General features: G+C 47.2%; 1 long non-coding RNA gene across 1 annotated transcript; it reads right to left on the bottom strand.

Moving 5' to 3' along the window:
- Positions 1 to 11,202: 11,202 nt before the first annotated feature.
- LOC140430001 (uncharacterized) lies at positions 11,203 to 21,765 on the bottom strand. Its single transcript, XR_011949265.1, has 4 exons — positions 21,691 to 21,765; positions 16,773 to 16,940; positions 14,187 to 14,261; positions 11,203 to 11,735 (listed from the first exon to the last, which is right to left on the bottom strand). It is a non-coding gene; the product is annotated as an uncharacterized lncRNA (long non-coding RNA).
- Between the last annotated feature and the right edge of the window lie 5,523 nt (positions 21,766 to 27,288).

The following is a 27,288-nucleotide window of genomic DNA, read 5'->3' as shown; positions in this document are numbered from 1 at the left end:
ATTTTATAAATCCTAGCCTTCAATCTGCACCTCCCTCCCCCACCCCACCCCCTCCCACCAAAACCCCTGACAGGGGACCACAGAATTCTGCCTCTAGTTTTTGTTGTCCATTCTTTCATGTTTCCTATCATTAATGCCTAACCTACCCCACACTAAACACCTAGCCAGGCAGTATCAGGGCCATAGCAACAACATCCTCCAGATCACACACCACTTAGGTCAGGAATAGCAATAAATGTGACCTTGTGGCATTTTCCACAACCCATTATTAACTGACAACAATTTCCTGTCCTCAGGAGATGTAGCAGACTCCTACACTGATGTGCTTATGAGGGACAGGCAGAAGATTTGTCTTTTAATTGTATAATCCAGAAAGCCAATTGGTGGAGGATAGAACTGGAGCCAATCTTTACATAAAGGTCCTTTCTGCTTATTCTCTATTTATTCTCTTATTTCCCCTTCTATTTTCTCAATTTTTGATTCATGGAAATGTGTCTTTAAGGCAAGTGGTCTTTAATTCAAACAAATTATTTCAGCAGCAGGAGGGACTAATGCGCTAGCCTGTGCTGGCTTAAACTGGAGGTGTAGACTGACTGGCACTAATGACAGATATTGGCTGGGACGCACTTTGATTGATTTGGCTGGTGCCCAATGAATTGGCCCAAATGGCTGTGCTCTGCCCGGTAACGGATGTGTTTGGATCTTATCCTACTGAAATGGTTCAAAGCCCTGAGAAGCTTTCAGTTTCAATTTCAGCAGCATGGGTGGGGGGGGGGGGGGGGAGATCCAGCTAAATTCTCTCCAGAAACCTGCTGTGAAGACTGTAGCACAGTAGTTCCAGAAGGAACCAGCTAACTTTCACTCCAAAAAGCCTGAGGGTATTGGATTCCTGAAACTACAGAGACTTGAAGACAGGCCACAAACTGAAAGCAAAGTTTGATGAAACAGGGAGTCTGCCTTTCCCGGAAAATTGTGAGTACAGGCTGCAAAACAAAGACTGCAATCAAAAGTTTATTGTGATGAAAACATGCTGAGAACCATCATATGAGGCGAAGATTCTTTTCTCTTTCACTTACATTTCCCCCCCCCTTTCCACCCCTCGGTGTTTGACTATCTTGTGTGTGTGTGTGTGTGTGTTTGTAGAAGATGGGGAGGCAAGTTAAAGTAGGAGTTAGGTACTTATTAATATTTAACCAACTGTATTTGCTGTGTATTTCATTTTAGTTCTCGCTATAAATAAACAGTAATTGTGTTTAAACATATAAACCTAGTGACTGTAATTGTTGGGCAGCCAAGGGCCAAAGGCTTTGGGTATTTTTCAAAGAATTATTGGTTAATTCACTTGCGTTGTGACTCCAGGGCACATGGGGTTGGAACTGACCGTAACTAGCCCAGGGGTCGGAACAATTTTTTAACAAAGTTAAACATTGCAAGCATGCACCTTCTAACCCAATAATAAAGTTTCAATCTGTGTCTATTTTTAACCTCTTTTGAGGAAGTAAAAAAAACAATTAAGTGCTCCCTTTGGAAGGCTCACTAGACCTGATCCAGATAATGATATTTAAATGAGCCATTAGGTTAATTTAAATACCCGGACGCTGCATTCATCCGGTGCCCAGGAATCAATGGTTGCACCTGTAAGATCTCAACGAGTGCTGTTTAGTACTGTTTTCTACAAACGTGGACCAGGTGTAATGACACCTCTGGAGATTACGCAGGCCATTAGAGACTCCTGGGTGGTCGGGATGGCGTAGGGTAGCACACTGGCACCCGGATCCCTTGGCAGTGACAACCTGGCATGCTGGCTGTGCCACCTGGGAAATATGGCACTGCCACCTGGGAAGAGTGCCAGGGTCACTGCCAGGGTGCCAGACTGGCAGTGTTAAGATGTCTGGGTGCCAGGTAGGGATTGCCATGTATCAGGCTCTGGGGCCTTGCCCATGAGAAGGGCATTGAGGGGGGTTTGAGGGGACAATAAAAGGTTGGGGGGTGAAGGGGGAGTCCTGAAAGCAGGACTGTGGGTTGCAAGGCAGGGGTAGGGTTATAGACATTGTGGCACCCATTCAAAATGGCACCCTGATCTGCTAGGAGCCATTCCTGCTGGCAAGATCAGCTCATTAGTGCAGGTAAATTGCTTAAGAGTGGCCACGATGGGTAGAAACTCCCCGTGGCCCAAAAAAACAGCAATGAGACGGTGAATAGCGGGGCCACTCTCAGCACTGCAGCTGTCACGAAACACCCTGCCAAACATGTCCAAAAGCAGACTTAGAATTCTTTCTGCTGAATTGCACCCAATGAAAGCCAAATGGAAACTGCAGAAAAAGGTGGCGAACTCAAATATCTGAGGCTGATTTCTCGCCATTCTGACTGACGCTCAATAAAAATATGACAGGGGTACTCAGAAATTGCGCTGTATTTCATGGGACTGTGTGTTTTACATGATTTCATGCTAACTTCATGTTCCATATAACACCTGTCATACTATACACCAGTATATCATGGTGCACACACACACTGATGGACACACAGTGGGACCAATCAACACACACAACACCGCGGCCAATCACCAGTTAGAGCACACGCACTATAAAGACAGGGGGCATCAGAGTTCCCGCTCAATCGAGTTGCAGCTAGCTAGAAGGACAGAGCTCACAGCCTGCAACATAGACATTCACCATGTGCTGAGTGCATCGACTGGTTAGGACAAGGCAAAGGTCTTTAGTTAAAGCTAATAGCATATTAATCCACAGTCTAAGTAAGTTTAAACAGTTAATGATTCAATAAAATAGTGTTGCACTATTTCAAGTGTTGGTGATCCAGAACACCCAACACATTATGATACCAGGGGTGGTGGGATAGTAGCACTTGTTAGACCTATCTGCAAGTGATCTGCCTTCCGCCAGCATTCCGTCATCCTGCGACATGGACAACATTAGCCCGCCGCCGCTCCACATCACCGGCAACCTCGGGGCCAACTGGAAGATTTTCAAACAGCGCTTCCAGCTCTTCATCGAAACCACGGACAGGGAGGGTGTCTTGGACACCAGAAAGATTGCTCTTCTCCTCTCCACGGCCAGGGACCATGCCATCCACATTTTCAACTCTCTCACCTTTGCAGATGATGAAGACAAGACGAAGTTCAAGACAGTCCTCCTCAAGTTTGACACTCACTGCAGCGTTGAGGTGAATGAAGATTTCGAACACTACGTGTTCCAGCAGCGTTTGCAGGGTAAGGATGAACCTTTCCAATCCTTTCTTACGCACCTCCGCATCCTTGCGCAATCTTGCAGCTACGGGCCCACCTCCGACTCCATGATACCCGACCAGATCATTTTCAGTGTTCAGTCGGACCCCCTACGTCAGCAGCTCCTCAAAGTAAAGCAACTCACACTAGCGACCGCCATCGTGACCTGTGTCTTACATGAAAACGCCACGAGTCGGTATTCCCATATACAAGCGGCTGAAACGGCACGGCAAGGTCCCCACGGGGCGGAACGGGTCCAAGTGATTGAGCACCTCCAGGGCCTCAGCCTGGATGAGGGCGGCCATTTTGCGTGCCTTTCACACACTCCCATGCTTGTACGCACCAAACGAGGGGACGGCGATGTTGAGGAATGTAATACGCAGGCGCGCACCACGCACGACCGCACCGCGCATGAGCGAACGTGCTGACGTCACGACGTGCGCCAACTGTGGCTCCGCCCATTTAAAGCGGCAATGCCCCGCAAACTCTCGACAATGTCAACGATGTGGAATACTTGGCCACTAGGCTGCCTGCTGTCGAGCAGCTCAGCCTGCCAACTCATATCGCTTCAGCCAGCCTCGCAGGAATGTTCGGGCAATTCAACCCACGGTCACAGACTCCGATGCGGACCTCCCACACAGCAGTGACACTGAGGACCCGAAGGCGCCTTTTCAAGTCGGTGTCGTAATGAAAAACAGGCTGTCCCCGAAGCAAAGACACCAGCCGCTGTCGGTATACAGCTTCGATCCAGACGATGAGTGGTGTGCCACCCTGACGGTCAACCTGTCCCAAATACGATTCCGCCTGGACATTGGTGCCTCCACCAATCACATGGCATGGTCTGCTTTCCAAAGCCTTCATGTCAAACCAGCCATCCTTCCAGCGGCCTGCCAGCTATAGGACTACAATGGCAACATCATTTCTGCCACCGACTCGTGCCAACTTGAAGTGACGCACAAGTCACGGAAAGCCATCCTTCCTTTCGAGATCATGGGCTCCTCGAAGGACTCCCTGCTTGGTGCACAGGCGTGCAAGCTGTTAAAACTCGTTCAAAGAGTTCACTCTCTCTCTCCTGATGACACGCCCGCCTTCCAGGATGCTGACTTCAGGGCGCAACTCGACACCATCATCGACCAGCACCGTGACGTCTTCGAGGGCATGGGCACGCTCCCATATACTTACAAGATCATCCTCAAACAGAACGCCACGCCTGTGGTGCATGAACCTCGCAGAGTCCCAGCACCCCTCAAGGACCGCCTCAAGCAGCAGCTGCAAGACCTCCAAGACCAAGGAGTGATCTCCAGAGTTACGGAACCAACCGACTGGGTCAGTTCCATGGTGTGCGTAAAAAAGCCTTCCGGAGAGCTGAGAATTTGCATTGATCCCAAGGATCTGAATCGCAATATCATGAGGGAGCATTATCCAATTCCCAAGCGCAAAGAGATCACATGCGTGATGGCTCGCGCCAAGCTCTTCACCAAACTTGACGCCTCGAAAGGATTCTGGCAAATTCAACTCGACAAATCCAGCAGGAAACTGCGTACCTTTAACACCCCCTTTGGCAGATATTGTTACAACAGGATGCCCATTGGGATCATATCGGCTTCAGAAGTGTTCCACAGAATCATGGTACAAATGATGGAAGGCATTGAAGGTGTTCGCGTTTATGTCGATGACATAATCATTTGGTCCACCACCCCGCAGGAGCATGTCAGTCGCCTCCAGCGCATGTTCAAACGCATACGGGAGCAGGGCCTACGCCTCCACAGAGCCAAATGCTCCTTTGGTCAGACGGAACTCAAGTTCCTAGGGGACCATATCTCCCAGTTGGGTGTGCGGCCGGATGCGGACAAGGTGGCTGCTATCACAGCCATGAAAAAGCCAGAGGACAAGAAGGCGGTCCCCCGATTTCTGGGCATGGTCACATTCCTAGGGAAGTTCATCCCTAACCTCGCCTCTCATACCACGGCTCTCAGGAACCTGGTCAGGAAGACCACAGACTTCCAATGGCTTCCTGGCCACGAGTACGAATGGAGAGAACTCAAAACCAAACTCACCACGGCCCCGCTCTCAGCTTTTTTTGATCCAGCGAATGAGACAAAAATTTTGACCGATGCCAGCCAATCTGGCATTGGGGCAGTGCTCCTGCAACGTGATGAGGCCTCATCATGGGCCCCCGTTGCATATGCGTCACGCACCATGACCCCCACGGAACAGCGCTACGCGCAGATAGAAAATGAGTGCCTTGGCCTTTTGACCGGTATCGTCCAGTTTCATGATTATGTGTGCGGCCTTCCCCAATTCACCGTCGAGACCGACCATCGCCCGCTGGTCAATATAATACAGGAAGAATTGAACGACATAACGCCTCGCCTCCAGTGTATTCTGCTCAAGCTCCGGCGATACGACTTCCAGCTGGTACACACCCCGGGCAAAGACCTAATCATCGCCGACGCTCTCTCCAGGGCAGTCAACACTCCGTGTGACCCAGCGGGATTCGTCTGCCAGGTTGACGCCCATGTGGCCTTCGTGGCCTCCAATCTACCTGCCACGGATGAACGCCTCGTCCAAATTCGCCGCGAGACAGCGGTTGACCCTTTGCTACAGCGTGTCATGCACCACCCAACAGACGGGTGGCTCAAGTGCCAATGCCCGCAGTCCTACAACATCAGAGATGATCTGGCGGTAGTCGATTGTGTTCTCCTGAAACTGGACCGCATTGTCATCCCGCACAGCATGCGCCATCTCGTCTTGGAACAGCTACACGAGGGCCATCTTGGCATGGAGAAGTGCCGCCGACGGGCCCGAGAGGCAGTGTACTGGCCCGGCATCAATGACGACATCGCCAACACAGTGCTCAACTGCCCCACTTGTCAGCACTTCCAGCCGGCCCAACCACGTGAGAACCTACAGCCCCATGAGTTGGTTACGTCCTCTTGGTCCAAGGTCAGCATCGACCTGTTCTGCGCGCTGGGCAGGGACTATGTCCTGATTGTAGACTATTTTTCAAACTACCCGGAGGTGGTACGTTTACACGACATCACATCGTCGGCAATCATCCGTGCCTGTAAGGACACCTTTGCTCGACACGGCATCCCACTCACTATGATGTCAGACAATGGCCTCTGCTTCACAAGCCAGGAATGGTCCAACTTTGCCAGGAGGTACAACTTTGTGCATGTGACATCCAGTCCCCTGTACCCCCAATCCAACGGCAAAGCGGAGAAGGGCGTCCACATAGTCAAACGGCTCCTCTGCAAGGCTGCCGATGCTGGGTCCGATTTCTACCTCGCCCTGCTGGCCTATCGCTCGGCCCCACTGTCCATTGGCCTGTCGCCAGCCCAGCTGCTCATGGGTCGCACCCTGAGGACGACGGTGCCGTCCATTCATGTCCCAGACCTCGACCACGTTCCGGTCCTTCAGCGAATGCAACTGTCTCGTGCACAGCACAAGGCAGCTCATGACTCCCGTGCAGCTGAGCTCCCTGCTCTGGCTCCAGATGCCAATGTCCGCATCCATCTTTCGGATGGTGGCTGGTCTGCAACCGCTGTGGTTCTTCGCCAGGTGGCTCCCTGCTCGTTCCTGGTTCGTCTACCGGATGGCTCCATTCTGCGCCGCAATCGACGTGCCCTTCGTCACGTTCCATGCTTGCTACGTGATCCTCCACCATTGCCACGCCCTCCTGTTGTCCCTGACCTGGACTATGCAGAGATTCCGGTCACTCTGCATCCTCCTCTCTCTGACGCAGTCCAGCCCGCTCCTCAGCCGGCGGCTCCCGACCCACTCTTGAGGCGGTCAACCAGAATTCGTCGCCCACCTCAGAGATTTAATTTGTGAACGTTGTGAACTTATGGACTTTCTGATTTGTTCTGTTCTTCCGTTTAATCGTTCAAGTGGTTTGTATATAGTGTTCATCTCGTTATTCTTGTGACACACTTTTATTCTGCACCAGGCACCTTCCCATGTAAATAGCTTAGTTTTTATGCACATAGTCCTGTGAATATTTTGCACACACGTAGTCAGGAACATTCACGATACACTATTTATTGCCACGCAGGTACATTTTTTATCAAAGGTGGATGTCATAATATGCACCAGTATATCTTGGTGCAGACACACACTGATGGACACACAGTGGGACCAATCAACACACACAACACCGCAGCCAATCACCAGTGAGAGCACACGCACTATAAAGACAGGGGGCATCAGTGTTCCCGCTCATTCGAGTTGCAGCTAGCTAGGAGGACAGAGCTCACAGCCTGCAACACAGACATTCACCATGTGCTGAGTGCATCGACTGGTTAGGACAAGGCAAAGGTCTTTAGTTAAGGCTAGTATCGTATTAACCCACAGTCTAAGTAAGTTTAAACAGTTAATGATTCAATAAAATAGTGTTGCACTATTTCAAGTGTTGGTGACCTGTATGTGATCCAGAACACCCAACACATCAACACTTTGGCGCAGATCTCTGTTCCCCAGGGTCACATCCTGGAGGTAGCCTGGAAGATGCGCTGAGGGTCCCCTTGGGAGTTCCCATACAAGGACTGCATGAGAATTGTCCAAGAAGTAACAACTTCCAATCCCCTGCACCTGGAACCATCCAAAACTCTGAATCAAAGTTGAAAACAACAGATTGTTCCAATTCACTTAGTAGAATAGCTATCAAGAAAAAGTTTCAATAATTAAAACCAGTTCTAATTCCTGGATAACACCCCACTGGATTGCAAATTACACTCTCCGATTCCACCCCCCTCCCCAACGATCCACCCTGACTATCACTCCACTACCCCATCCAACTACCCCCACCTGACTAACCCCACCTGACTACACCCACACAACCAATTCCACCCCAATCCCCAAAAATCCTAAATTCCCCCTTCAATTAGGCTCCCAAGCTCAGCTAACCCCCACACATCTGATTACCCGACAACCGCCCAAAAATCCAACTTTCCCAACACACCAACACCCAAATATCAACCCCCACCTGCCCCCTCAACAATCCTCACATATCCCCCCACCACTCCGAACTGCACACAACCCCGACCACCATAACACCTCCCCAACCCCTCACCACCCAACTATCTCCCCAACCCACAATGCCTCAAATACTCCCCCAAATATCCGCCGACTACCCTCGACTATCCACCACCCCCACTGCTACCCACTTCCTTAAAAAGTGCCTTAAAAAGGGGAGGTGGCTTGGCTTCCCACGATGATCCTACACTACGAAGGAAGGAATCCAGGAGCAGGTTTGCTCCACATTTCCCAGGACACCCAATTCCAAAATCCGTGAGGAAAAATGAGAAGCTCCAGTGTAAGGTAAGAAAACAGAAGTGGCGTGACAATCCGATGGTGCTTGTCATTGTTTGGAAGATTCAGTCCAAATTTGAACAAGTAAATTCCATAAATATGAGAGAAATGGGTCATATGTTTTTAATAGAATGGCTATTCTTATCCCTCAAGACATAATTCAGCCTTCGGGATCTACAGATGCAAGACTAGTCATCTGAGTGGCAAGGCAACAGACACAAGTGACTGTTAACTGAGGTGATTTAAACTCACATTTATTTGTTCAGCTGAGTTAGCTTTTCTCATTGTTCTCCATTCTCTGCGAAGGGATTTGTTGGAGGAAACTTGGTGGCTGCTTGTTTAAAAGCTTTCATGTATAAAGTGAGTTTGGAGTCACAGAAATGTGGGGCGTGATCCATCGGCTGCATTGTGCTTGAGCAAGAGAATTGTGTCTCTCCAATTGGGGCCTGAATGCTCTGTCGGGTTTCACATTTCCCGCTGGAAACGCACCTCCACCAGCCGGTTTTGCTGCGCGTGAGGTGGTTTCAATGGGAAATCCCATTGAAAAGCAGCGGTATTATAGAATCCCGCTGACGAATGTGATATAAAATAGTTACTTTAGAGATATTAGTTACTGTAATGTAGAGATAGGCCAGTCTAATTCTGGTGAGTTCACAGACAAAGGATTTCAGACCGCATGGCAAAGCAGAGGAAGAGGTGTGTCCACCAAAGGAGGAGAAAAGGATGCTGGGTAATAGGGGCCAGAGGAAGGGATTGGAAGTGAGCCAATCAGAATGTATTACTATGTCAGGAGGGGTATAGGATGACCTATAGGAATCGTGTATGTGAAACTTGATGCCATTTGAGTGTATCAGTAGAGACTTCTTTGTTCTACAGACTCACTTGATTCCAGAGGTGTACGAAGCAAGATGTGCTTTGTGCTGCTGTGAACTGAGTAAAGCTTGCAAGCTAAATAAAATAACTAATGCTGTACCTGCAAATCCATCTCGACTTTTATTGAGGCCAGACTGACGGGTAAAGAAATTTGGGATTTGACAACGCCGCCAGCGAATGGCTCACGGCCAAGAAACACGCAGCTGGGGGACCGGAGAATTCTGACCAGGAGGTTCCTCTAAGTAGGGTCAGTTCTCCATTGCCTGACAATAAGTGCTTTCTGCTGTGAGTAAGAGGAAATTAAATCTCTTAGCTCCTTTTGATGTGGTGAGAAGCTGCCAATCATGGCAATAATGTTTATAAGCTTTGTGGTTAGGGTCAAAGCAGGGTATTGGAGATTCATTCAGCGTGAAAGGAAAGTTAGATAAACAATCCACCAAGCACCTGTTTCTGGAGTAATAAACTTGCCAATCACTGGCTAGTGCAATGTATTGCTGTGTGAAATTGTTTGGGAGTTTTGCATTTCAAAGGCTTTCAGGGGATTTGAAGCCTTTTCGAGGAAGCCTCTGACTCTCGTAAAAGCTGCTGTATTAAACACTTTTGTCTAGGGCAGCAAATGTGAGGGAAAGGTAAGTGAAAATGCAGTGAACCTTCAAATTACTTCCTGGAGAGCTCTTCAGCTTTTAGGCAGGGATGATTGGGGGTCTCTGATGGGGCGAGGTGTGATAGGGGGGATCTTGATTGGTGTGACTGATGGGGACCTCTGATGGAGGGGGTCTGATTGTGGGGCTGGGGGGGGGGGGGGTCAGTGGTGTGTGTGTTTGTGGGGGGGGGGGGGGCCTTGACCAGTTAGTCCTGTGGTATGGGAGAGAATGCCCCTGCATGTGAGCGGGGAGGCAGGATTAGGGTTGTGGGGGAGAGGGAGGCCTGCTGTCAGAATTCGGGATCAGGCCGCCCACTCAAGGTGGCAGCCTGAAACCGGGATTCCAACAGAATCTGGTGAGCTCTCCACCATGCATATGTTCACATAGTTAAGGAGGGATACTCACATCTGGGCACTGCTCCCAGTGCAAGTGGAGGTCAGCCCCGATTCACCACTGGCGGGAGCATTTAGTCTCCCGAACGGAGAATCCAGGCTGTAATGTTGATTCTTACAAGCCTCAGTGATTGCTTTAAATGCCATAGCAAAGTGCTATAGTTGACATATGCACGCTAATGTGAATCATCTCTCTGACAGGTATTGCAGAATCCAGTACAGATTGAAAATCAGGAGTCCGGCTACATGTCAGCCTGGCGAGGAAGCAAATCAATACCCACCATTAAGAATGTACGGGCAAAATACATCATATTAAGTTATGTCAGAGGAGGTGTGTGCCAGGAGTCTGTGCTTCAGCAAGGAAACAATGGTACGCCTTTGTGAAATGTTGAAGGAAGACCTGAAGTAGAATTCGTAACTGTCGAACAGCCTTAGCAATGAAGGTGAAACTCACAACACTTGTAGTGTGTTGTGCATTGCACAACTTTGCCCTTCAGCATGGACTGAGCATTCACCCGGAAGATGACTTGCCACTAAAAGTGAAGGAGCTGACAATGGACAATGTGGAGTTTAATGTAGACATACCTCCTGGTGCAGATGTGTAAGCCCAGGCTCCAGGTGACGCAAAGGCAGTGCAAGTTCACCTGGTAACTGCTGATTTGTGGCATTGAACCCTCCCCACATCCCTCCCGCCACAACAGAACCATTGTGCTCAAGTAAACAAAAATCTTAATCATTGTATAAAAGTGAAAATATGTAATTATTACAAGAAATTTGGAAAAGTTGAGGTCGTTATTAAACTAAATGCCATGTAGCAGCTCCTGTTAAACATTAAGTTAAATGTTAACATGGTATCAAAGTTTTGTATTTATAACATTATTTTTGTTAATAAATGTTTTCCATTAAACTTGACAAGCTTCTACAGACGTCTTACTGAAACATTAAATCACAGTATTTATTTATGAAATAATTATAAATGAATAAGGTAATTGAAGTAAACAAGAAACAAATATAATAATGATAAACACAAATGAAAAAAAATCAGATGTTACAAAGACAGTGACAGCTAAAACAAAAAGCACTGTGGGGCATCTTTTCAATCTTATAACCAGATCAGAACCATCTTGGAGCACCATTTTATAACCCCTTCTACAGGTCTGTAAGGAGAGGGTGCTTTTACATTTTGTCCTGCTTCAAGAATCTCCATTGTTCGTGGTCCGAGAAGTTCTGACTTTTCTTCTTCCCAACTAAACTTTTAGCTGCCATGTTCTAAATTAAAACAAACAAACACTTTAAAGCATGCCAAACTTCAAGCTATATAATAATATAGTGCAGATTTAAATAGTAGTTTCACAGGTTTAAAATAAATAACAAAACCTATTTTCACTTATCAATATTAAATAATAATCATTTTCAATCATAAAAAATTAAATAAAAATTGACTTTAGAAAAACCAATGACAATAGCGTTGCCAATATAAAAGAGTGTATCTTTAAAACAGCTGTGAAACCTGTTGCTTGTTGTCTTCAATACAAACCTGCAGTTGAAATCCCTAACTCCAATGGGCATTCCCTTAGTTTCCCCATCATAAGTGGTCATGGCTACATTCAAACTGAGGCGCATCGAGGCCTGCGCAGAGCATTCCGCACAGGCCTGAGGCTGCTGCCGGAGACGGAAAGTTCGCCGTGATTTATAAGTTCAGGTAAGTGCGCACATTTCTCATTCAGTTCTGATGGGCCATGGCTAACTACCGATACACATAAATTATAATAATAAGAACCTGTTAATAGTGCCAGATGGCTGAGCACCAAGGAAACATCCCTAAATGCCCAGGAAAATAAGGAGGATGACTGTACCACTGGATTGCACTTGAGTCAATTAAACAACATGAACAATAACATCTCACGCCTGTTGCTATCAGCAATAAATATTGTATCGAAGCAGATATGCCCATAACTCCTCTCCAATCGGCAAGCCATGTTGGTAAAGTCTTTTAAATCCTCCGATGTAATATTCTGTCTCCATAATTATTTTCTGTGCCAGCAGTAAAATTAATAAAGTGTTGCTTTGTCTTCTGTAAGAGTTTTATTGTAAAACATGATACATCTGCAGTTCATCCGCAGTACAAAATCCAATATTAAACACCAGCAGCCCAACATTTACTTTAGCTCGGTTAGGAACTAACTACTGCTCCAGAAATGGGATCAAGGCACTGTGCCTCCCAGGGCCTCACACGCATTTTATGAGGCAGTGCAAAATGCTCACACATTTAGAATGATCAAATTTCATACGACACGGATTTTGTTTGGGTGCAGTTGAAAATGACTTTGAGCTTCAGTCAAGTAACTCATCACATTACTGGAAAACCAGCAATAAAAAATAATATTCTGTGAAGTTGCAATCCCAGAACTCTCTTACGAACACCAAAGGTCAGTATTGTTGGATTGTGGGGATAGTGTTATTTTGTGTTTGAGATGCTATTACCCTGTGGAGAATTCACTGGGGCTGATCATACAGAATATTGCGCACAGCACACACCCAAATTTCCCACAGGCATTGCTGACAGGTCAGGCTCCCCATCGGGAGAAAAGGATCAGAAAATTGGCCCGACAAACTCAAGTGCATCAGCAGCAACAGGTTATGTTGTGAGTCTGACTTTCTGAGCTGACAGTAAAGACAGGGCAGCACGGTAGCATTGTGGATAGCGCAATTGCTTCACAGCTCCAGGGTCTCAGGTTCGGTTCCGGCTTGGGCCACTGTCTGTGCGGAGTCTGCACATCCTCCCCGTGTCTTCGTGCGTTTCCTCCGGGTGCTCCGGTTTCCTCCCACAGTCCAAAGATGTGCCGGTTAGGTGGATTGGCCATGATAAATTGCCCTTAGTGTTGGGTTGGGTGGGGTTACTGGGTTATGGGGGTAGGTTGGGGGTGTGGGCTTGGGTAGGGTGCTCTGTCCAAGAGTCGGCGCAGGCTCGATGGGCTGAATGGCCTCCTTCTGCACTGTAAAATTCTATTACAAAAATTCTATTACATTGGAATATCTTAAGACAGAAAAAATGACGGGTCGATTGGACTATTGTCTCAATTGCAATAATAGTACCACGATTGCGACTGTTTACCAATGATTTAAGCTGATCGAAGAAACTCAAGTCTTGTCTGAAATTTCCAGGCAGGCTTCAGATTGAGACGTCTAGATAAAACAGGAGGACCTAATGTTGGTGATATCAGCAGAAAACCACTAAACACAAAGATTCCCAACTTGTGGTCACAAACTCTCAAGAAGAGGTTTTGGGGTAACATGCCCCGAAGCATTAATAGCTGCCATGGAGCTCGGATTGATCCTGAAAGATGCAGGGCCTTTGTATGTTTGCATTTTGTTTTTGTTGGTCGGTATGTCCGAATGGACATCTCCCTGAGTGCCAATTGTTGCTACAAAAAATGCGAATGAATAGGCAGGCGTTCGTTGTTTTTGGCGATACTCTGACAATACTCAACTCCTGACCCCATATTCTCCCCACCAATAAAGAATTGAAGCCGCTATTGATCCTCCACTATTTCCACATGAAATAGCAGCTCCCCCTGCCCTGTCAAGATTTTCACTCTAGGGTCACACAAAGTCGGAGGCATTAAAATGGATTGCACCGGGAAGCATCGGTTTAACATAATTGTATGACATTTCTCCATTAACTGTTCGAACATAGACATTAGTCTGAACATTTCCCACCTCCAATTATATGACCATGCTTCGTGTTCCTCCACCAATTCAACAAAAGTCAGTTCTAACTTTTCATTGCGGTATCTGGAGAACGGAGAGAAAATTAAGTGAAAAAAAATGCACTTCACTTTCTGGTAACTATATTTCATGGAAGTTTGGAACAGTTGGGCCAGCCTTCAAGGCACTTGGATGGCGAGCCAAGGAGGCAGGAGGTTCAGGTACTCCTGCACACTCTGGAGTTTTACCTCCATCGGACATGCAACCTTTTCACTTATAAGATAGCCAGATTGACAGGCTTTGTTCCCTAATTGGTTGGAAATGCTCCAGAGGATGTCGCAGTTCAGGAGGCAACTGAAAGCATGGTAGGGAGTGTGGGAGTGGGGGGGGAGGAGCAGTGGGGTGGGGGGAGCAGTGGTGGGAGTGTGGGGGTGAGTCCAAATCTTGGAAGTGTCTGATCCTGGGGTTGATCCAATCCTGGACGGGAGGAGATAAGCAATCTTGGCAGTAGAGAGGTCAGCCTGCATCCTGGGAGGGTGGGAATAGGGAAGCAGGGACGCTTTGGGGGAACCCGAGCAAGAAGCATTCCATCTCCTTTTATCTCTTCCGCAAAGCATTCCTTACCTCCTTCACCTGGAAGGTTTTCTGAAGCCTCGGCAATTTGATAGGGAAGAGTTAAACTGGAAGAGGGATAAAATATGAGACACACAGGCTGATTATAATATTAAATACCAGCCTATCTCATGAAATTGGTTAGTTGTTGACTTCCCCCTCCTGCTTCAATTAAAAGCAGAAGTGGGCAAGTTTAAATCGTGTTTGAAATGTTAAACATTTTTACATCCCAGCCAAGTCAAACCCATCTGTGTTGTGGGGGCTAAAATTCCCCGCTGTACTTTCTGTAGCTTTGTGTGGTTTAGAAACGGCTGGAAGCATAGAGCAGAACAAAGATTGAACACGTGTGATTTTCTACATTTGAAAAAAATGAAAATGAAAATCGCTTATTGTCACAAGTAGGCTTCAAATGAAGTTACTGTGAAAAGCCCCTAGTCGCCACATTCCGGCACCTGTTCAGGTAGGCTGGTACGGGAATTGAACTGCTGGCCTGGCTTGGTCTGCTTTTGAAGCCAGCGATTTAGCCCAGTGTGCTAAACCAGCCCCGATTTCTGTTATCAGTCAGCAAAAAAAATCAATATAATTTGCCAAAGCGAAAAACAAACACAAAACGGTCCTTGTCTACTGTTCCCCTCAGTTGAAAGGTCAGTTATGAGGGGAAACAAGTTCAAGATGAGGGGTGGGAGGGAAATCCTTTTTACCCAAAGGGTGGTGACAGTGGGGATTGCACTGTCTGGGAAGGTGGCAGAGGCGGGTTGCCTCACATTCTTTAAAAAGTACCTGGATGAACACTTGGCACGCCATAACATTCAAGGTTCTGGGCCAAGTGCTAGCAAATGGGATTAGGTAGGCAGGTCAGGTGTCTTTCATGTGGCGGTGCAGACTCGATAGGCCAAAGGGCCTCTTCTGCACTGTATTATTCTGTGACTCTGTGATTGTACTTGTAGTCACCAAACTATGTAATCAATTAAAGTAAGCATTAGTAAGTTTGTCCTTAGTTTGAACATACTTAGAGGATTGATTATTGGAGGCGCGCACTGATTCAAGCATGGCAAAATAAACAGAAAATAAAGTCTATGTAAAAGCCTTGGTAGCTACTAATCTGTGATCTCTTCCTGCTATCAAAACAATATTGGAGGTCAATATTGCATCAAATGTTTAGTATAATTGCTTATTTATCCACAACTAGATGAGAATCCATTGTATCCATACCCACATCTCACAAGTTTGAGAAACAGTTGAATTTTATCTTTTTTTCCCCTGCGCTTTCATATTGGATAATGGTTCCATGGGCTACACTCCTTGGGTACCTTACCCAAAGAGTTGTTCTTCACATTTGACTCAGACAGCAGTGGCATAGGCTTGCTTATTAATGAGTCTGAGAAACTGGGTCATGCTCATCATCTACTGAACCTGTGATGATCTGATCCTTCTCAAATTTCTGGGATCGGGGCGGCATATAGCACAGTGGTTAGCACTGGGACTGCGGCGCTGCGGCATCGGGTTCGAATCCCGGCCTTGGGTCACTGTCCGTGTGGAGTTTGCACGTTCTCCCCATGTCTGCGTGGATTTCACCCCCACCATCCAAATATGTGCAGGTTAGGTGGATTGGCCACGCTAAATTGCCCCCTAATTTGAAAAAATAATAATTGGGTAGGCTAAATTTAAAAAATAAAATAATTCTGGGATCAGTCTACTTCAATATTGTACTGTGGCAGCTCAAAGGGGCAGGCATCATGATTTTTGACAGTTTGGAGTTCACAAATTCATAAGATATAGGGACAGAATTAAGCCATTCGGCCCATTGAGTGCTCCGCCATTCTATCATGGCTGACATGTTACTCATCTGCTACCTACAATGCTACAGAGCTGGATTGCAAAATCAGCCAGAGTTGAATTTGAAATTTTTCTCAACCCAACTAAATACATTCAATTTTTGCAGATCCAAATTATCGACAAAATTTAGTTTTGAAGGCTAAACATTACCTGTTGTCTCTTTCTCTCTAGATAAGTCACATGAAAGCAAAACTAGGCCAGAATACATCCAGGTTCCGCCACTTCATTGCATGCAGTGTCACTCACTCATGTCCTCCTTCCATGTGCCAGCTCAGAGATATCCTGGAAAGGTTGTAGCGTGAAACAGTGGAAAGTGTACTGGGGAAGACAAAGAACAGAAGTAAGTAGGAATAGGTGGCAGAAGCAGAGGAAACTGTTGCCCAGAAAGCCAACACACACTCATTTTGTTGCTGATTCTGGAGATCTGGACGTCACACAACCTGTCCTTTGAAGAAGGATACTTTCTAAGCATCAAGCATCATGATAATCATTGGGGGTTTGTGCCAAGCAGTGCACTGCACTTGCAATTTGGGTGAGGCATCTACCGGTGGCATGTGTGTATTCTTGTATGAAAGTTTGGCAACAGTGCAGTCCACCAAAGACTAACTAGCATCTCTATCTAGTAGCATAGTAGTCATGATACTGGATCAACATGCCAAGAGGCTGAAAGTTCAAATCACAACACAGCAGTTTATGGAACAAAACTGAATACATCTGGTATTTTGTTTTGTGAAAGCCTGCAATGACACCCCATATGTCGGAGGACTATGGAGGATGATGTGCTCAGACAAGAATTTGGCTCTTTTTTCTGCAAGTGCACAAGCTTAACTCTCTTATGGCATCTCTTGAAAAATGCAGTTGGCACCGTAACAAATGAAGGCATACAAGTTTCTTGTCTGGTGCAGGAGTACCAGTAAATGGGTGCAGAATGCTTCTTGCGCAGCCTGACCAGTGATGCAGCAATGAAAACTAATTGCCCTTATTAAAAGATCAAGAAAAAATAGTTATTTTTTCTATAAACGCTTATGATAAGCACATGCTGACTGGAGTGATGCTGAAATGCTCCAGCTGCAATATGCAAAGCTACTTACACTGCACTAAATACAGGATCTTAACATGCCTTATGCACCGTCTGTGTACAGGATCAAAGTGCCAGCAGTCCTTGTTCACTCTATTATGGGTCACTATGTACATTAGGTTTAAGCGAGTCTCATGTCTTTCAGTGTCCATTCAGTGCAGCGGGAACGGAGAATCCCGCTGGTGTGAAGGAGCGGAGAATCAAAGTCGTACATTTCTGAATGGTATTCTACAGGTTCAAAATTATGAGGGAGTGGGGAGGGGGAATTTTATACCCCACCTTTGGGGAGCGCTAATGGGGAAGGGGGTGGAGAATCAAGCAGGAGACCCAAAACAGCTTTTAAGCTGGTGGGATATACCTGCTCGATTGTCCCCACCCCCGCCAATGACGTAAAGGGGCTGGTTAGGGACTAGTTTAGCACAGGGCTAAAGAGCTGGCTTTTAAAGCAGACCAAGGCAGGCCAGCAGCACGGTTCAATTCCCGCACCAGCCTCCCCGAACAGGCGCCGGAATGTGGCGACTAGGGGCTTTTCACAGTAACTTCATTTGAAGCCTACTTGTGACAATAAGGGATTTTCATTTCATTTTCATAAAGTTAAAAGTTGGGTTCCCATTTACAACTAATTTACAATGCAGATCAGGCATTTATGTCTGATTGCTTCCTCATGTTAGACTATCCATTCATGTTGGCATGACAGGTATCCCACGATGTGTATGCGGCAAACAGAAGGTTACAAGTGAGTACAGCCCCCAGGGGGAGATGGTAGTCCCGGGGTAGTACCATGTGGTGGCAGTGTCCAGGGGGGATGGGGGTATTCTTTTTCTGTGGGGTCCTTTGTTTTTGTATTTTTATTTTTTGTTACATCGGGCTACCCTTGAAAAACATTGCCTCGGTCTTTTGAGAGCCCAAGTTCCTGGCAGGGTGGGTTTATTCTGAGCCCAGCCCATCAGCTTTATGTCATTGAACCCGCCACCTCCTTTTATTTTAACTAAGTATCACAAATTATGGCAGGAACAGCCGGCAGTGCAAACGATGGGCTACACCTCGCTTCTCCGGCCCAGGTTGACACTTAGCCAAAGAAAATCAGAAAATTTTGCCCGAGGGGGCTGTAGAAATTACATAGGGGAAAACTGTTCTCAATGGCAAACAGGTTTGAGAATCATGTGACACCTATCAATGGTGAATGGTAAAAGAAGGTAACATGAGGGAAAACAGTCTTTAGAATGTGGATTGTATTGCCTGAGAGTGTGGTCAAAGCAATTTTAATCATGGCTTTCAAAAAGGTATTGGATAATTATCTGAAGAGAAAGAGCAGGACTACAGGGAAAGGCAGAGGAGTGGGAGCAGCTGAGTTGTTCTTTCCGAAATTGAGCATGGCCACTACGGGCTGAATGGTCTTCGTGGTTAAAAGGAGATGTGTGTTAGTTTTCATATGTTTAATTGGAATACATTTGTTTTGGCAACCAGGGTCCTCAGCAGTGGAGAGGTTTGGGGAGCCAGGAAGGGAGCTCAGTCAGGAGTCAGTGAGGGTGAGAGTTGGGAGTTCAAGGAAAAGTAATGGGATTGGAGACTGGAGTTGAAATGGAGGGAGACTGGGAAGGGGGTGATTTGGATTTAAGTGAGCCTAGGAGATACAGAGAAAGAAACTCAGGAATGTGGGAATTGGGGCTTGGCAGATGTGGGGAACAGAGAGGGATCGTGGGGAATGGTTTGGATGAACTGTGCAGAGTCTGAGCCGCAGCAACATGGTGAGTTTGGAATAGCACAATGAATGGAGAACACAGTGAAACCTGAGGACCGACCAGACCTCATACAGTGCAAAAGATCCTATGGACACGTTATAATTAAATGAAAGCATTGTTCAACAGCAAGCGCGCTTAGCCATGTGCTTCCTGGTACTCATAACGCTGAGAAACACAGGCTAGAAAACAGCAGCACGGTAGCATTGTGGATAGCACAAATGCTTCACAGCTCCAGGGTCCCAGGTTTGATTCCGGCTTGGGTCACTGTCTGTGCGGAGTCTGCACATCCTCCCCGTGTGTGCGTGGGTTTTCTCCGGATGCTCCGGTTTCCTCCCACAGTCCAAAGATGTGCGGGTTAGGTGGATTGGCCATGCTAAATTGCCCATAGTGTCCAAAATTGCCCTTGGTGTAGGGTGGGGTTACTGGGTTGTGGGGATAGGGTGGAGGTGTGGACCTTGGGTAGGGTGCTCTTTCCAAGAGCCGGTGCAGACTCGATGGGCCGAATGGCCTCCTTCTGCACTGTAAATTCTATGATATCTATGATAATTAAATGAAAGCATTGTTCAACAGCAAGCGCGCTTAGCCATGTGCTTCCTGGTACTCATAGCGCTGAGAAACACAGGCTAGAAAACACATCTCATGTTTGATAACAGGCTTCAATGAGGAACACAGGCCAAGGCTGCACATAGCCCCGTTTTGTACACTGAGGAGCTCCGCTCGCCAGAACTCCCCAGTGTAGCTAGGAGTAAAAATGGCGTCCTGATCGCCGAGGCCCTCAAAGTGACCGCCGACCCCCCCCAAGCTCCAACACACTATAGGTCGCCCCCCCTTACCCCCGCCCCCCAACACCCATGCAGGGAACCCCCAGCCCAATCACACCTGCTCAAAAAATGCCAGCTTGGCACCTTGGCAGTGCCAACCACACCTTGTATAGTGCAAGAGATTCTATGGACGTGATATAACTAAATGGGAACAAAGTCCTGCCCAAAGGGCATGTACCTCGTGGCCTCTGATCCCCTGGGAGACCCCCATGAGTGGCGTTCCGTCTGTTCCTCGTTTCTGGAGACCAGTACTGAATAGCATCTGCCAAGTTCTCTGAGGCGAGGGAGATTGATCAGGGTTCTGCACATTAAAGTGAGACTAGCTGTCTCACTTCAATATGCAGGTTTGCTAAAAAGTGATCCCGTCGACAATGGGCGGGATTTGCACGCAATGTCTCGCGAGATCGGGGGTCTCCCGGCTTCTATTGGCCACGTTGCGCCACGGCGAGCTGCTTTTCCGGTGCAGTGAGACCATTAAATCTGGCTGATTTGTTGTCCATCCCTAATTGCCCTTGAATCAAGTGGCTTGTCACACCATTTCAGAGGGCAGTTAAGACCCACCATTTCTTTGGGTCTGGAGTAGGCTAGACCAGGCACATTTAGTTTCTCAAAGGACATTAGTTTGCAACAATTGACAATGGTTTCATGGTCACTATTACTGAGACTAGCTTTTCAATTCCAAATTTAAAATTGAAGTTCCACCAGCTGCCAAGGTGGGATTTGAATCCTTGCTCCCAGAATATTAGCTTGGGCCTCGTATTTTTAGGCCTGTCCAGTCACATTGCCATTCTGCCACCATGTCCCCGAAACATACAAAATGCCAATCAGTCAGTTAAAACAGCAGCTTAAGCTTTGGCGAGAAAATTGGTCAAAACATCGATTTACAGCAATTTGTTTTTTCTTTAAGTGATCAATTTGGTTGATTTTTTTTTAATGCTTTGAAAATATAGTTGCGAAATCAGATTTTAAGTAATGCAGGTTTCAGTTGTGACATGCATTTATGTCTATTATTAAAAATAATGGACATTTTAATTGTTGTAGCATAGGAAATGGTTAATGATGTTCAATTATACGAAGGCGCAATAAAAGTACAAAGAAATTATGCACAGTGAATTGAAACTAGACTGTTTATTTCACAGGTGGCAGACTTTCTGATAATATTATACCTTTCCGTTCAATCTACAGTACATAATCATGTTCCGAAATTGTCTTGTAGCCCCTGGCTGAGACAAAGAAAAGTACCCTAGCGTTACTAACATCACAGTCCAGAGCAATTTCTCGCCCCTGCCTAGACAAACATTCTGTGTCAGTATCACACTACACTGCTTCACTTGTGATACTTTAAAGTCTGAATGCACGGTTCACATTTCTGAAAAGGAAAGCACATTAAATATTAATAAAGTACTTCAGATGGAAATTATACAAACCATTTCTTCCTTTAGGAAGAAAGATGCTCTCAATGCACTCGATGTAGCAAACCCACAAGCGCATTTATAAAGTGCAGGTGTAGAATTACACTCATTCTAGTAGAGAAAGAAAATCCGCCTCCTGGGTGAAGCATGAGCTTTCATTAGAGAAATTATTGAAAGCCCATCCACTGTGAAGAGTAGCGACAATTGCTTACTCAAAACTGGTCTCGAGACTATCAAAAAGAGGTGCTGAACCTAATTATTGATAATGAAATTCAATTACTTGCCTGTCCACTACTCCATAGTTACAATCAAAATGAGCAATAGTCAAAGCTAAATTTTGCAGCTTGTCCCGCAATTTGGCATTGTAATATAAATGATCACGTCAGCAATAATTGGTTAAAAAGAATGAAAAAGGTGACGTTACGTTGGAACAATGTGATGAGGGTCATTTTCAATGTCACAGCGAAAGCAGCAAATTAAACATAATTGATAGACACGGTATACACAAGAATTGCATAAAAATTAGCTGAACAGAAATCTCTCATTGCACAATACTTTTAAATGAATTGATCTCCATTTGGCTACATGTTTCCCTCCAGTGCACTAACTTCAAAAAATCTTAATTTAAGACCAATGGATTAACACTTCCAAACAACAATTTTAACTGGGCTTATTCTTCATATCGGCTCAATTAACCTCAAAGGCCTTTAGAACAAAAGCCGGTGTGATGCACATCAAGAGAATTGGAAAATACCAAACCTCTGGCAAGATATTGACATTCATCAGCATGTCTGTGGCTGTGCTCAGAGGTAAAATGAGCTAGTTCAGTGTGGACAGGCTTAGTAGGAAACTCAGCTTTGAGCATTAAAATGCAGAAGCCATGACTGCAAGCGGTGATACAGGACAGCTTTCAACACGTTGTCTCAGTGTGGTTAGACATTAATTGACATCAGGATATTGCACATTTACAACAAGTAAAAAGGACGAGACTGGTCAGTTAACGTCAGCACATTCACTTTACGAAAAGACAATCTGGACGCGATTCTCCGGCCTCGTTGCACTCTCGCTCAAGTGAACAGCATGGGCAGCTAAAAACAAGATCCGCGTTGAGCGCCAAACAGTTTGCGATGCAACCAGCCCGCTCCCATAGGCGAAATCGGGATCTCGCCGGAGCAAGAAACCAATTATCACCACTTAAGCCCCATTTCAAGACAATGAACGAGAGCAACCCCACATCCAACGGCCTTCTGTCATTCACCAATCTCCCCAGCAAGTGTTCACACTGGCATCGATTAGTACTCCTTTTGAAAAACGTGAACATAGCGGCTTCTTTGGGCGGCGGAGGAGGTGAGTAGCCATGTTTGCTCAGAGGCAAAGGCCCCGGGGGTGCTGGGATTGACACCCCAGTGCTCGGCGGGGGGTGGGGGTCCCTCCGCAGGGGTGTGCTGCCATGGAGGGTAGGGGGGAGGCGCGAGGGGGCAGCAACCAGGGGACAATCGCTCGCGCCACCACCGTGCCAACCCCTCGATTCCATGGACAACCCTTTTCCCTGTCTGTCTGCTGCACCGATCACCCATAACCCCCATCAATTGCTGAGCCCTCTGGCCATGAGGTTGAAGACTATTTCTAATAGGGAATTGGCAATCGTGGTTAAGTGAACACTTGGCACATGCCAAGTGGTTTCCCGTGGGTGAGCGGTGTTATACTCTCTTGCTTGGCCGGACAAAATTAGTGCACTAGAGAACACCTAGTTCATGACTAGTGGAATGTTTGTTCATTGATTAACAATAATGTGGGTCAGATAATAATATGAAAACTACTAAAACCACTAACTATTAAGTCACTATTGTAAAATTATTTAAGAGCTCTTACAAATGCGACTATCCACTATGACGACTATCCCCAGGCTCCCTGAGGTTACAGTCTCACATGATTGTTCTCTACCGCCACCTGCTGGCTGGAGGTCATATCTGTTAATATTTACATAATTGCTTAAGCATATCATCACAGGCGGGCCATGCAGCATGTGGGTGTCATTGTCCAGCATCCCAATCACATGTTGATGCCTGGACACTGTGCTTGAACACTGCAGGCGACAACACCACACACTCAACATCCGAAAACCCAAGTGATGGGACACAGTTCCGGGGACATGTTCGAAGCTGGGGGTGGGTGAGCGCCATTGGATGTGTGGAGGGGGGAGATGCCTGGAGAGATGGGAAATGTGTCCTGGGATCAACCCGCATTGCAGAAGAAAGTGATAGAGGCATCATAATGGTTGTGTAAAAAGTTGTTAATGTGCTGTGCAATACCCCACTTCTGAGGGTGCCAACCCCCAAGCTCCTAGCCCCAACCCCCAACCCCCAGCCCCCCCACTCCCTCTTCCCTACCCCGGTGCCCTCAGTGATCCTTAACGTGCCTGACCCTCCTAGCTCTACCACTATGTCTTGGTGTTTCTCCAGGATGCACATCAGAGGTGGAAGCTGCCAGCTGCTTACCTCATCCGGTGGCCTTCAATGCCCCTGTGGGCCTCCTCTGGAGGCCCTGAAGCCAAAGGGCCCCGGCTCACTTGTTGGCTGCATATGCACAGATTTGCCGTCCTGTCCCGTGTGCTGACCTCGAGGCATGGGCACCGATGGTGGGCACTCATGGTGCTGATGTCGTGCACCAGGCTCTCCACTGCAGTCGCCACCCTGGCAGTGTTGGCCTCAGTGCGACCTCCTGAACCCATAGCCTCTGGAACTCCTCCAAGCAGCGATAGATCTGCTGGAGTAATGCTGACATCTACCTCTGAGTGTCCAGCTGATCCCTATAGTCTACATCAGCTCCGGGTACCTCTGTACCACAGGCGCTGCATCAGGCTGGAACGCAGCTGGGTTCTGGGATCCAGCAGCCCTCTGACTGCTGTCTCACCTGGGGGTTCCTGCCTGCACCTGATGTACATCAGCAGCAATGAGGTGCTCACCGGATTGTGCCCAGAAGTCTGACCACTAACATTTCCCACTGAGATGTGTGCACCTGGAGAGAGGGGTGACAGCTGTGCCACGACCGCGGTGGCATCCTCGGAGTTCTCTTCCGACGTGTTCTCCCCGGAGTCTGGAGAGGGGGCCACCCGGGATGGGCTGGAGCCATCAGCTGGAGGATCTGCAGGAGAATGGACATGTGGTCAGTGGGAGGGAAAGCCAGTCTGTAAGGCAATCACTACTCACATTTGACAGGTCCACCGGGTGGAGCCTCTGCAGTGTCTGTCAGCCCCCGCGTGGGTGGCTGATCTGTCACAGCCACCTCCAGGGCCCGCTCGTCGAAGTCGGTGAGGATTTTATGTCTGGCACCCCTCTGCCGGTCTGGGCCCTCTCCTGCCAATTGTGGGATGGCTTTTCCTGCACAGACACAGAGAGGGCATCGTTAGCCACACGCAATCAGTTCAGTGGTGGGAGAGGGGGGATAAAGGTGGGGTTGGGGGAGGAGGGAGGGAAGTCTGGGGGTCACTTCAGGAGTTGGGGGTTGGATGCTCACTTGTGGGGGCGAGGGTGACTTTGGTGCCTACTCATTCATGTTGCCCGGTGTAGGTCGTTGACCTTCTTCCTGCACTGCTGGCCAGTCCTTTTGGTCATATTGTTCGAACTAATGGCTGCCGTCACCTCATTCCAGGCAGCACTGGCTGCCTTGTGGCTCACCCTCCCGGACCCCAGGGGAACAGGACATCCCTCCTGGGGCCGGTCACCTCAATGCCATTGTTGGGAGCTGGCTGGGGTTGGCTGAACAAGTGCAGTTTAAGTGCTGCTTGACCTTCTTAGCCTGGGGGCTGGCGAGCACGGTACCGGGGTATCAGCTGGCGAGACATTATTTGTGGTGAGAAGCCCAGGAGGCCTCGTTAAGTGGATCAATTAATAAAGAACAAAGAACAAAGAAAAGTACAGCACGGCAACAGGCCTTCGGCCCTTCAATCCTGCACCGACCATGCCGCCCATCTAAACTAAAATCTTCTACACTTCCGGGGTCCGTATCCCTCTATTCCCATTCTATTCATGTATTTGTCAAGATGCCCTTTAAATGTCACTATCGTCCCTGCTTCCACCACCTCCTCCAGCAGCGAGATCCAGGCACCCACTACCCTCTGTGTAAGAAACTTGCCTCGTACATCTCCTCTAAGCCTTGCCCCTCACATCTTAAACCTATGCCCCCTAGTCATTGACCCCTCTACCCTGGGAAAAATATCCACTCTGTCTATGCCCCTCATAATTGTGTAGACCTCTATCAGGTCGCCCCTCAACCTCCGTCGTTCCAGTGAGAACAAACCAAGTTTATTCAACCTCTCCTCATAGCTAATGCCCTCTATACCAAGCGACATCCTGGTAAATCTCTTTTGCACCCTTTCCAAAGCCTCCACATCCTTCTGGTAGTGTGGCGACCAGAATTGAACACTATACTCCAAGTGTGGCCTAACTGAGGTTCTATATAGCTGCAACATGACTTGCCAATTCTTATACTCAATGCCCTGGCCAATGAAGGCAAGCATGCCGTATGCCTTCTTGACTACCTTCTCCACCTGTGTTGCTCCTCTCAGTGACTAATGTTGAATTGCGTTGTTGATTTCACTGGGCCGAGCGTCGGGAAGCTCGCGGCAATTCCCGCTCGCTACCGCACTTCAAAATACTTCCGGTGAATCGTGCCCTCTATCTTCACTGCAATACTTGCAGCCCCAATTTTAATCCCAACCACAAAAATTCCAATTTTAATCCGAGCCACCCATTTTCAATAGTGTGGTAAAGAGGTTAATATGGTAGCAGTCCACATTTGCTGCATCCCTTATCATTCCTGTCACCCTTCACCAGACCCTGTCCGCACCCCCAACATTTTAACTCCTGTATTTTCAGGAATGTGGAGGCTGTCCATCACAGGCACCCAGGGACCACACAATTGTTAAATATTAAGCATCTAGTGATGTAATTTTGAACTCAGCATAAATCAGCTAGTGAGATGCAAATCATGCAAAGTGTCACCAAACCACCAACACAAACATCTGGGTAAGTATAAAATTCAAATTTTTTGAAAGATTCCTTGTTGTTTTGGAGGAAAGCACTGGGCTAATAAGGAAACCTTGAGCTTCCTCTGCCCCAGAGACCAGAAACAACTTATTTTCTGACTTGACTGTCCCACTTGAATTCCTGCTGTTGTCTTGTTCTCGGCATTATTCCTGCATGCTACCATTCACCAGTTATGATAGTGTTTATGTGCTGTGATGAGTCATGGTGCATAGGTGGCACAGTGCTCATAGAAACACGAAGCATTAAGCATTACTGTAATAGCCTTTGAAAGTGGCCAGCATTGCAGAATGGTGAAACACCATTCATATATGTTAATTGTTAAAATAGATTGGCTGGAAGAAGAATTTTTAATTGCCTGTTAACATGCTCTAATTCTTGCAGAATAACTGTATTTCTTGATCTTCCTGTTTCTGGAAAAATTTTAGTGCGTATCGTTTGAGGCCTGTTCTGCTACAGTGCCACATAAGGCAGTCAAAATGGCACCAGAGCCCTTCATAGAGTTTTGAATGCATAGATGAAGGAGGGTCGAGCCTGGTCTTAGCTGCCCATGAAAGGCTCCAATGAA

The sequence above is a fragment of the Scyliorhinus torazame genome, chromosome 9 (genome assembly GCF_047496885.1).
Source record: "Scyliorhinus torazame isolate Kashiwa2021f chromosome 9, sScyTor2.1, whole genome shotgun sequence".
Classification (NCBI taxonomy): Eukaryota; Metazoa; Chordata; class Chondrichthyes; order Carcharhiniformes; family Scyliorhinidae; genus Scyliorhinus; species Scyliorhinus torazame.
The sequence above is the reverse complement of the archived record's forward strand: the minus strand, read 5'-3'. Positions and strand labels throughout refer to the sequence as shown.